The following is a 10,346-nucleotide window of genomic DNA, read 5'->3' on the forward strand; positions in this document are numbered from 1 at the left end:
CTTTTTTCCTGTGAGAAAAAAATTCATTGTATAAATAAAATTTGCTAAAACTTTATTCTGTATAGTTAGGATTTTGCTAAATATGTTTAAACTGAAATTAGAAAGTTTCTAGGCAATTCGAGATGAAACTTTTGCTCATGTATGATGTAATCAACGAGACTCAGCTCAACTCTTGCCTGAAGACATGTCTTCATACTTGGTGAGCAAGTTTTGCTTTGTCATAGTAAATTTTTTATTCCATGTTCACTTTTTACATTAATTAGTTGAAAAGGAAATGCATAATGCACAACTAGCAGAGCTCAATATAGCAGATTCAAAGATGAATTAATGTATTCATTCATTCATTGTGGGTTTGTTCATATGTTCAAGGTATTTACAGAATGTATAAAATGTTCCAGGCACTGTTCTAAGTGCTGGTCTTATAATGCTGAATAAAAAAATGAAGTGATCTCAAATCTTACAGGTCTAAGAGTTTTGATAAATGAATAAAGTTTAATGAATTAGTTGCATTATATATATTAGAATTTTCTATATCAAAATGCTAGGGACCAATAGTATTAAACAGAATATGATGAATGACTAAAAATTACATCTATTTCACGCAACAGCTAACATTGTTTTCTAAAAATAAAAGACAAAAGAATGCTACATAACCAAAGCATAGTGAATCTTTTTGTTAGTTAACATAGCTTTTGATGGACTAACCAAATTAGAGGCCCAAGAGTACCGTTAAATTTAAGAACTAAGTTTCCAGCTGCCAATACTCTGTCAAGAATCCAGATGGTGCTTTTGGAAGAACACATTTTCAGTAATTTGGCATCATTTAATTCCACCATTAGTAAGGAGAGCTTCATATACGAGTGGATTGTGTTATGTATACCAAAGGTTTTGATATATTTCTTTCTACCACGTGGAAACTATACAAAACAATGAACATGTATATTTAAGATCAAATAACTTTCTAAAAGAAGTCAATGCTTAAATGTTAGTCTTGAAATGGGATTGAACTCATGGAATTTTGTGAGGGCAAATACTTTGTTATATTGGTTTTGTTATATTGGTTCATTGCATGGTGAACCCATGCAATGCAAGGTTTTTTCAATGGCTGTTTGAGAAAGACAAATGCTCTTTAAGATAGGTCATCCTGTCTTAGAAACAGTGCAATCTGGAGTTAGTAGAACGTAGTCTGTCACCATCTTCTCCTGGCATGGCACAGTGAACTCGCTCTTTTATTCTCTTCAAAATGCTTGAAGCCCTGATGTCATTCCAGCTGGAGCTTTTTTCCAGCTCTCCTTGTATAAGTATTAGTCACTTCTCTCAAGCTGCCTTGATATTCATAATATTCTTCATTTTATTGAAGGATTCCCACAAATCCCTCTTGCCTGTTTCTCTTTACTACTGCTTATTCAATGATTTTATTGAAAGATTTCAGAACTTACCAACTTAATTTTCACATCCACTGTGATACTTTCATTTTCTTCTTATGAGTCTGTATGTAATACCTGTTTAGCAACTTTTATCATCTGTTATGGATCCAAACAATTCTCTAAGAAATTGTGTAAATAAATAGCTTAAAAGAGGCCATCATCAAACCATGGTGAACCCATGCAATGCAGAAGAGCACAGCAGGGCACTAAGAAGTGAAGATTATTGTCCATACGGGTCACTAAAACTGTTGCAGTTTCCACAGGAGTCAAACTGAGACAGAGATTAGTCTGTTGGTGGCTTATTAGGGATCATTTATGGGATCAATACCAGGAAAGGAAGGAAGCCGGGGTGGGTGAAGGGAGAAACTGTCTGTCATGGTTCTTGATAGAGACTCCAGCTGGCCCCATAGAGAGCTTTTGAAGTGAGGAGGACCCTTTAAGATTATGTCCAACTGGGACAAGAGCCATGGGAGTTTATATACCCATGCCTGGATGTGGTTTAGCTCATCCTAGATGGCTGACAGCTGAGGCCTTCCTGCCAGCAGCCCCCCTAGCAATCCTTCAGCCTTAAGGAGAGATCTGGGAGAGGCATCACATCCATCCCAAGTACTTCTTGGCCAGCATTATCCAGCAAAATATTCCACACTACCTCTCAGCAACTGACAGCATGCAGTACCATTCAGAGAATGAGGAAAAATATATAGAGTGTTATTTCACGGATTTGTTTCACATACGCACACAAATATACACACATATATGCATATAGATATGTATGTGTATATAAGTACCTATATGGACATTTTCTAAGTATTTATCTAAATTCCAGTGAGTTAACATACGTTGTAATATAAGTTTTAGGTATACATATATGTAACAGTCATTTTTAAGACATAGCTTAACTATGATTCCTATTTGTAATTAATTCTGACAATCATTACATATGTAAAAATTTATTATTTCTGGAAAATATTTCAGAGAGATATGGTTATATAATGAACCGGTGGTAAAAGATAACAATATAGGATGTATATTTTTTAAATGCTTATTGAGTAAATGAATAAAGGAGATGCTATGTACCACCATGTCTTCCCAGTTATGCTTGTACCTAGTTTTGTACTATAACCTTTTTATGCTTAATCATCTTATTCCTCCTACCAATCTATAAAGTCTAAGATGAAAGAGATTCTGGACTTCTCATTATAACCTCAACAACTTGTATTGTGAATTATATATGCAAATGCACTAGGACTTCATAGGCTACAATGAATAGCACGCATTTAAGTTGCTTCAAGCACTTCATTATCTGTCTTGTGAAACTTTTTTATATGTCTCTTTGTTAGGCATTTTTGTTTTTCAAATTTTTTTAAATTTTTTTAAAAAAATGTTGAAATTACGAAGTGGAAGTTCTGTGACATTTGCAACCTTAAGAATGGCATGTAAGCTACCCTGCTGATTTATCAAATGTGACCCAACCATCTTTTAATCAGATACTTAGACCTCCATGGGCCTTAATTAGTTCCAATTTAATGATAGTCACTTTTTTAAACATGACCTGAGTTAGAGAGGAATGAGCTAGATTGAAACTACCAATTTACTTAAGATTGACCAACAAATAGTAAACAGATGATAAAAACATTCAGTTCAAATCCAGACTCAAAATCAAATGACTATAAGATAGAAATTTCTATGCTTTATTCAATTTACATAATTTTTATTGCTTCCTAGGTATGTGTTCAAGATATATATCTTTAAGCATGAAAGATTGTTAATGAAACTGTTATTAAAATATTACTATTTTATATACATAAACATACTTGAATTTCTATTTTATATATTATATATTATATAAAATATATACAAACATGAATTGTTGAAAGCCTGTATTTTCAATTTAGATGATAAACTAAAAAAATAAAATGATCATTTCTAGGATATGAAACCTATAAATTTTGGAATTTTGTTTTTTTAGTGATCTTATGAAATTAGTAGTCAATATATATAATGTAATTTTGGTGTGGATGGAATTAATTATGGCAGCTCATTTTGGCTCAGCATTCACTAAGACTACATATAAGCAACTTAATGTAGACACCAGAAAGTTATATCCATGTGGGCAAGGACAATGTGTCCCTGTATATTGTTTTGTCTTTAGCACCTGGCATGGTTCCTGTTTAATCGTGAACGCAATAAATATTTGTCAGATTAGTGAATAGATGTATATATTAAGCAACATTTACTAAATTTGTCAATATTAAAATCCTTTGTGTAGGGATGCCTGGGTGGCTCAGCAGTTGAGCATCTGCCTTCAGCTCGGGGCGTGATCCTGGGGTCCTGGGGTCGAATCCTACATCAGGTTCCTTGCATGGAGCCTGCTTCTCCCTCTGCCTATGTCTCTGCCTCTTTCTGTGTCTCTCATGAATAAATAAATAAAATCTTTAAAAATAAGAATAAAATTCTTTGTGTATATTCTTTTCAATAAGGTAAAATTTACTGAATAACATTTGCTTCATGGGGATAGAAAGGAGTTGGTGTATTAGGGGTATATATGCTCTTCTAAAACTTATTTATTGCTGGTCAAAATATAAAATTAAAGATATCTTTTTGGAATGGATCTCTGTACATTTTGCACAAACAAGTCTACTCATTTCCTGGGTTTAAATTAATTTTGAAAATAAGTAGATTTATCACTGCATCATTTAAAGATACTGTATTTCCTTCATATTTAAAATATTATGTTATATGTTAAAGGACATAACATAATGTCATTGGCAGTGTTCTTCATAATTCTTTTAAAATGCAGTAAATGATATTCTATCTGCATCATTAGGTTACCGTACAACACTGTCCTCTGAGAATATGGTTTTGCTATCATTTCTAGTTGTAATTACTTCTCACAAAAACTGTACAGGCTTATTGAAATGACTTGATGTGTGAAGGTTGAGAAGACAATGTCTACAATCACTGTAAATAACTGCAGCTTGATTGTCTGGCATGTTTATTTCCCATAAGCTCACCCTTACAAGGTGCCATATTTCTGAGTAGGGTTTTCTAAACCTCTCCAGAATTTATGGTTTCTCTAAAAAGTCTGAAGTTTCTCAACCTTGACACTTGTGACATTTTGGACCAGATAATTCTTTGCTTTGGTGGAGGGTGCTCCGTATATTGTAGGATGTTTAGCAATATTTCTTTTCTCTATTTACCAGATGTCAGCAACACTCTCCACTTCAGTTGTGAAAATCAAAAATGTCTCCAGACATTGCCAAATATATTATGGGGGGGAAAATCCAACCTGGTTGAAAAGAACTGCATGAGTTCCTCTTCATTGTATGTGTGAGTGTGTGTATAACCTTCAGGGGAATATTACCGTCTCTGTGAAATGCCAGGTTCAAAACTGAGAATGATACTTGGAGAGGTGCCATGGAACTAACAAACATGGGAACCAGGCACTTTGCCTAAGGGCTTTCTTGGAGGTGGAAGTAGCTCTATTCTACCAAATATCCTTCTATTTTCCAGTCTGTAGGAGGAGAGAACAATTAGAAAGTTGCCTCCTCGGGTGTTGGAAGTTTTCTGTAAAAGGCTTGCTCACATTAGGAAACTCTGGTGAGGTGCACAAAGGCCTTCCAAGTCTCCACAAAGGCACTGGGAGAGAGTCACTATTCGATTACTAGATAAATCAACAAAAGGCTTAGCCAGTCACTTTTTGCACATTTTGTTTTTTTTTTTTCTGATGTTTGACTGTTGTGCATTATAATTCTTTAAAGATTCTTGTCTAGTGTTTTGGTAATAGGATCCTGCACAAATGAAACTATAGTATGGGAGATGAAGACGGTACAAATCAAAATTGAGGTAGTGGTGGAGAAAAATAAAACTCTTCTATCTTTATGGCTCAGAGTTGAGACTATTGAGTACATTTAACTCCCATATACACATAAGTATCACATATTAGTGAGTATTGCAAGGTTAAAATGTATAACCAAAAGTCATAAATGTAGAATTAAAATTAATTTTTAATAATTTTATTTTTTTAAAGATTTTCTTTTTTTTTCTTTTATTTATTCATAGAGATGCAGAAAGAGAGAGAGAGGCAGAGACACAGGCAGAGGGAGAAGCAGGCTCCATGCAGAGAGCCTGATGTGGGACTCGATCCAGGGTCTCCAGGATCATGCCCTGGTTGCAGGCGGTGCTAAACCGTTGTGCCACGGGGGCTGCTCTCATTTTTAATAATTTTAAAATAAAATCTTAGCTTAGTTTTGTAACTACCATTTTTCTCACGAAGACAAAAAGAAAAAAAAAGGGGTGCACAGGTGGCTCAGTCGGTTGAGCATCCAACTCTTGATTTCTGCTCAGGGTATGATCTCAGGGACATGGGATGGTGCCCCATGTGGGGCTCTCTGCTTAGAGGGGAGTCTGCTTCTCTCCTTCTCCTCTCCCTCTGCTCCTCCTCCCACTTGTGCACATACTCTCTGTCCCTCTGTCTCTCATAAATAAATAAATAAATCTTTAAGGAAAACAAAAACAAAACTCCACCTAATAAGCATTACTCTTGAAATATCTCTTTAATTATTTTTTTTAGGTAAAATTAATTCGATTTTAGTATTCAAAGCCAACCATTTAGGATTAACTTATTCTCTCTCTTCTTATTCTTTTTCTCTGCCCAAGGTGAGTCAAATGAAGTGCTCAGGGTATCTGCATAGTCCTAATATCAATGATGGGGCACCCAGTCTATAAAGGCCATGGTCTATAATCACACTTGTGTTAATAATGCCTTAGTTTCAACATCAGCCTCAATCCTCACTAAATATGCCTCTGCCCAAGTCTCTCTAGCTGATATACTGCGGGTAAATGAACTCTTAGAAAGGCCAGTAATACCACTTAGTGACTCACTTGGTCCTTAGCAGTATTGATGATATCTGAATTTAGCTCTGTCCTTCTTTGATTCCCTAACTATGAACTATTTATCTCAGAACTTCTCACAGAGGATCAGCTTTGGGCAAAGTTTAATTTGGTTCTTCAGAATTTAACTCAGGCCTTTGCGAATGTGCTTATCTTAGATTGTTAACAAATATCAGATGCCACTTTCTTTTTAGAGAGTTCTTGCTTGGATTTTACTTATCCTTGAAGTCCACTTGGTTAAATCCATTATATATACAACTTCTTTATACTTTTGATCATATGGAGAATAAACATTTTCAGAGTCTGTTAATCATTAAAGTACACATATTGCCACTTATTTGAACTTCCCCTGTTTTGTTAAGTTTTCCAGTCAGCACCTCATTTGTGATGCAAGAATATAGGTATTTAAGAAAATGGATTTTATGGAAACCAAGGTAAACGATACACATTTATTAAAAGTAAGAAATTGGATTAAAATTACAACAATAATATGCTAGACTTAAAATTTGCATTATTTTTTTTGATTTTTTTATTTATTTATGATAGAGAGAGAGAGAGAGAGAGAGAGAGAGAGCGAGAGAGCAGACATAGGCAGAGGGAGAAGCAGGCTCCATGCACTGGGAGCCCGATGTAGGATTCGATCCCAGGTCTCCAGGATCGCACTCTGGGCCAAAGGCAGGCGCCAAACCGCTGCGCCACCCTGGGATCCCAAAATTTGCATTATTAAGAGAAAATCTATGCATCTATTTTTTGTGCTACTATAATAAATGCTACCATCTTCCCCTACAATGATTGCATTATATTCTTACATCACTTATGACAGTAAGATATCTGATATATATTTGGCATTCCCAATTTTAATTATTCATAAACAATGTTGACAACTGTAAAATGTTACCAGTTTGCTTCTCTTTTAAATACAAAATGAAATCTGTGCTGCAAACATTTTTTCTTAGAAAAAAAATATAGAATTTTAATTTTATCCAAAGTTAAGAATTGTTTCTAATTTTCTTCTTACTAAAGTATGTGTCAAATAGCATTTGTAAATGTTAGAAATATTTTTGTTAATTTTTCAATAATTTACTAATAATGTTCTACCCTTTTGAGAATAATATTCATGGGAATTAATTAGTAAAATTAAGTAATTTAAAATGTGTTAGAAAATATTGGGTTATTTAAAAACTCTAAGTATTTATTTCAATTAGCTCTGCTGTCTTTTATTTTTTTTATTTTTGCTTTTCATAGGATAATGTTATTTTCCATAATCTAAGTTAGTTGTGAATACTGATGAGAATATTCCTGAGGTATTTATATTAACATTCGCTGTATAATTGTTCTGACTTTTGTGTATATGTTTGAAAATTTTCCATTAAAATATTTAAAAACTATTTTATTTATATTACTGAAATACTGTGGATTACATTTTTGCTACATAATCATATTACCACTCATATGGTAGCTTAAAACAGCACAAGGGTTTTATTTCGGTTTCAGTAGATCAAGAATCTGGACATGACTTAGGCGGATTTTCTTCACCCAGTTCTCACAAATTTGCAATCAAGGAGGTATTGGCTGTGGTCTCATCTGAGGTTTGGCTAAGAAAAGATCCATTTCCAAGTTCATACGGCTGGTGGCAAGAGTCAGACCCTCAAAGACTATCATTCTAAGATTCTCAGTCCCTTGCTTGCTGTTAGCTGCAAACTACATTAAATTGTTTCTCACTTGAACTCTCTGAAGCACAGCTTATTTCATTAATGCCAGTAAGAGTAAGAGTCAAGAGTCCATTAGTAAGAGAGAAGCTATGATCTTAAATAATGTAATCATAGAAATGACATCTCATCACCTCTATTATATTCTATTGTTAGAAGCAAGTCACGGATATCACTTATAATCAAGGGAAAGGGATTGTACAAAGGTACAATACTAGGAGATGGGGGAAATTGGAAGCCATCTTACAGTCTCTCTTTCAATCAATTAATGTTTTTATTTTCATTAGTTTTATAGAATGAACTTACTGTATTTGTTTTTGAAGCAACTGCATAGAGTTATGTTTATATGCAACCTCAGCTCACTGAGTACAAATGGTTTGTAGCCCTTGAGTATTTACTGGTTAAAAAAAAAGTGTAATCTGTGAATGAGTTCATCCCTAGGAAATGCATTATTTCATCTATTCTTTGGTATATATATATATATATATATATATATATATATATAGTGGTTTATTTATAAAGGAGAAGGATAACTTGCTTTGCATAATGACTATACACCACATATTGATATAATGTTCTTAATTATGTCTTATGTATTCAGTATGGATATTGAAGAATTTATCTTGTAACATTTGGCACCAAAGGTTATTTTAGTGAACAATTTGTCTTGTTTAGTCCAGAAAATACCTTCTGATAGGAATGTTGGTATTGAGGTTATAGATTATAAGGAACTGAATAAATTCATACAAACATAAATATATGCATAGGTAAACACACCAAAAAAACAAATAGCTGCCTGCTTAGGAAATAAAATAGTCTGGTAGGATGAAAGACAAAAGAGAAGAAAGGAGATTAAAACAAGGTGGTGAACGATAACAAAGAAAAACAATAATGCTTATAGAGTAAATTAATATGCTCAAAGATTTTTTAAGACTAAGGATTATAACTTCCCATCTTTTTGTGATGTCACTTATACACATTTTACATGATGTCCAAAATTAAATTACAAAATACCATAGTTAGTTTATCTCTAATTTTATTAAAAATATTTGGCGAATAACATGAAAGTGAGAAAAATAGTCATTTTGAAATCTGTAAGGGAGAGAAGAGGAAACTTGTACGCAGTGAGATTCCTAGAGGCAGAAGTAATAAAGGCTCCCCAAAGTTTATGGAAATCATAAGAAAACTTTTGGTATTCCATAGGAAAACTTCAAAGTACAAAGGACTCTTTAGTGAATCAAGCTCAAATTTATAATTATTCTTTGAGGGGGAATATTTTAATGTGTATTTTATTAATTTATTTTTTAAGATTATTTTTTAAGATTTATTTATTTATTTGCGAGAGGGAGCATGTGAGCAGGATGAGGGGTAGAGGGAGAGGAAGAGAGACTCTCAACAGACTCCCCACTGAGTAGGGAGCCCCACATAGGGCTCAATCCCAGGACCCTGAGATATGACCTGAGCCAACTCAACTGACTGTGTCATCCGGACACCTCTAATCTCTATTTTATAATGAGGAAATAGAATCTAAAGGAAGATAATGATTTACCTAAGATCCCCAGGTTAATAGTTACAGGAATTGGATTCAAACTCAGGTATATCTAACTCTACCACAAACATACCTTCCACTGCAATTTGGATGGGTACCACAGATGAAGCTGGAAGTAGCTGTAACAAATGATTAAATATTTAGATAAAACTATACCTATTTTTAGTAATTAATATAAAACCTAAGTGAACAAAAAGTGACAAAACCCAAATAGTTTAAAGAGAGGCTACTTTTGGTTTGTGATATATGACTATATTACAAGTGATGACTTAAATGATTTTATCTAAATATTTAATTAATACGAAATTTAAGACTATGGAGGATAGTTCTTATACATGGGGTAACTCATGTCTGTATTATATATTTTATTCCCAGAAAATTTGTAAAACACCCTAATGCATTTATCTTTAGCTCTGTCAATGATGTTTGGCAAATGACATGTAGCTTTTTTAAAAAAGACTTTTAAAGCTATCCATTTTCCCAAAATAAACCGATATTAGTGTGCTTGTAAAATTCAGAACTTTGAACATCATTTGAGCAATTAAGTGAAATGACTTATTAATTCAGAAGAAAAACTTGCATAAATGTGAACTGGTGTGTGGAGAATAATTAAATTGTAATTCTAAAGGTTAATGTAGCAATTTACTTGTTCTGATTTTTTAATTTAGATAATAGTGCAGATTTTTGCAATATGGCAAATCAATCCATAATTTATTCTCCAATACATATGGAAATAATACATCTGTATTAAGATTTTTGTATGCTATC

This window comes from Nyctereutes procyonoides, unplaced genomic scaffold (assembly GCF_905146905.1).
Source record: "Nyctereutes procyonoides isolate TBG_1078 unplaced genomic scaffold, NYPRO_anot_genome, whole genome shotgun sequence".
NCBI lineage: Eukaryota > Metazoa > Chordata > Mammalia > Carnivora > Canidae > Nyctereutes > Nyctereutes procyonoides.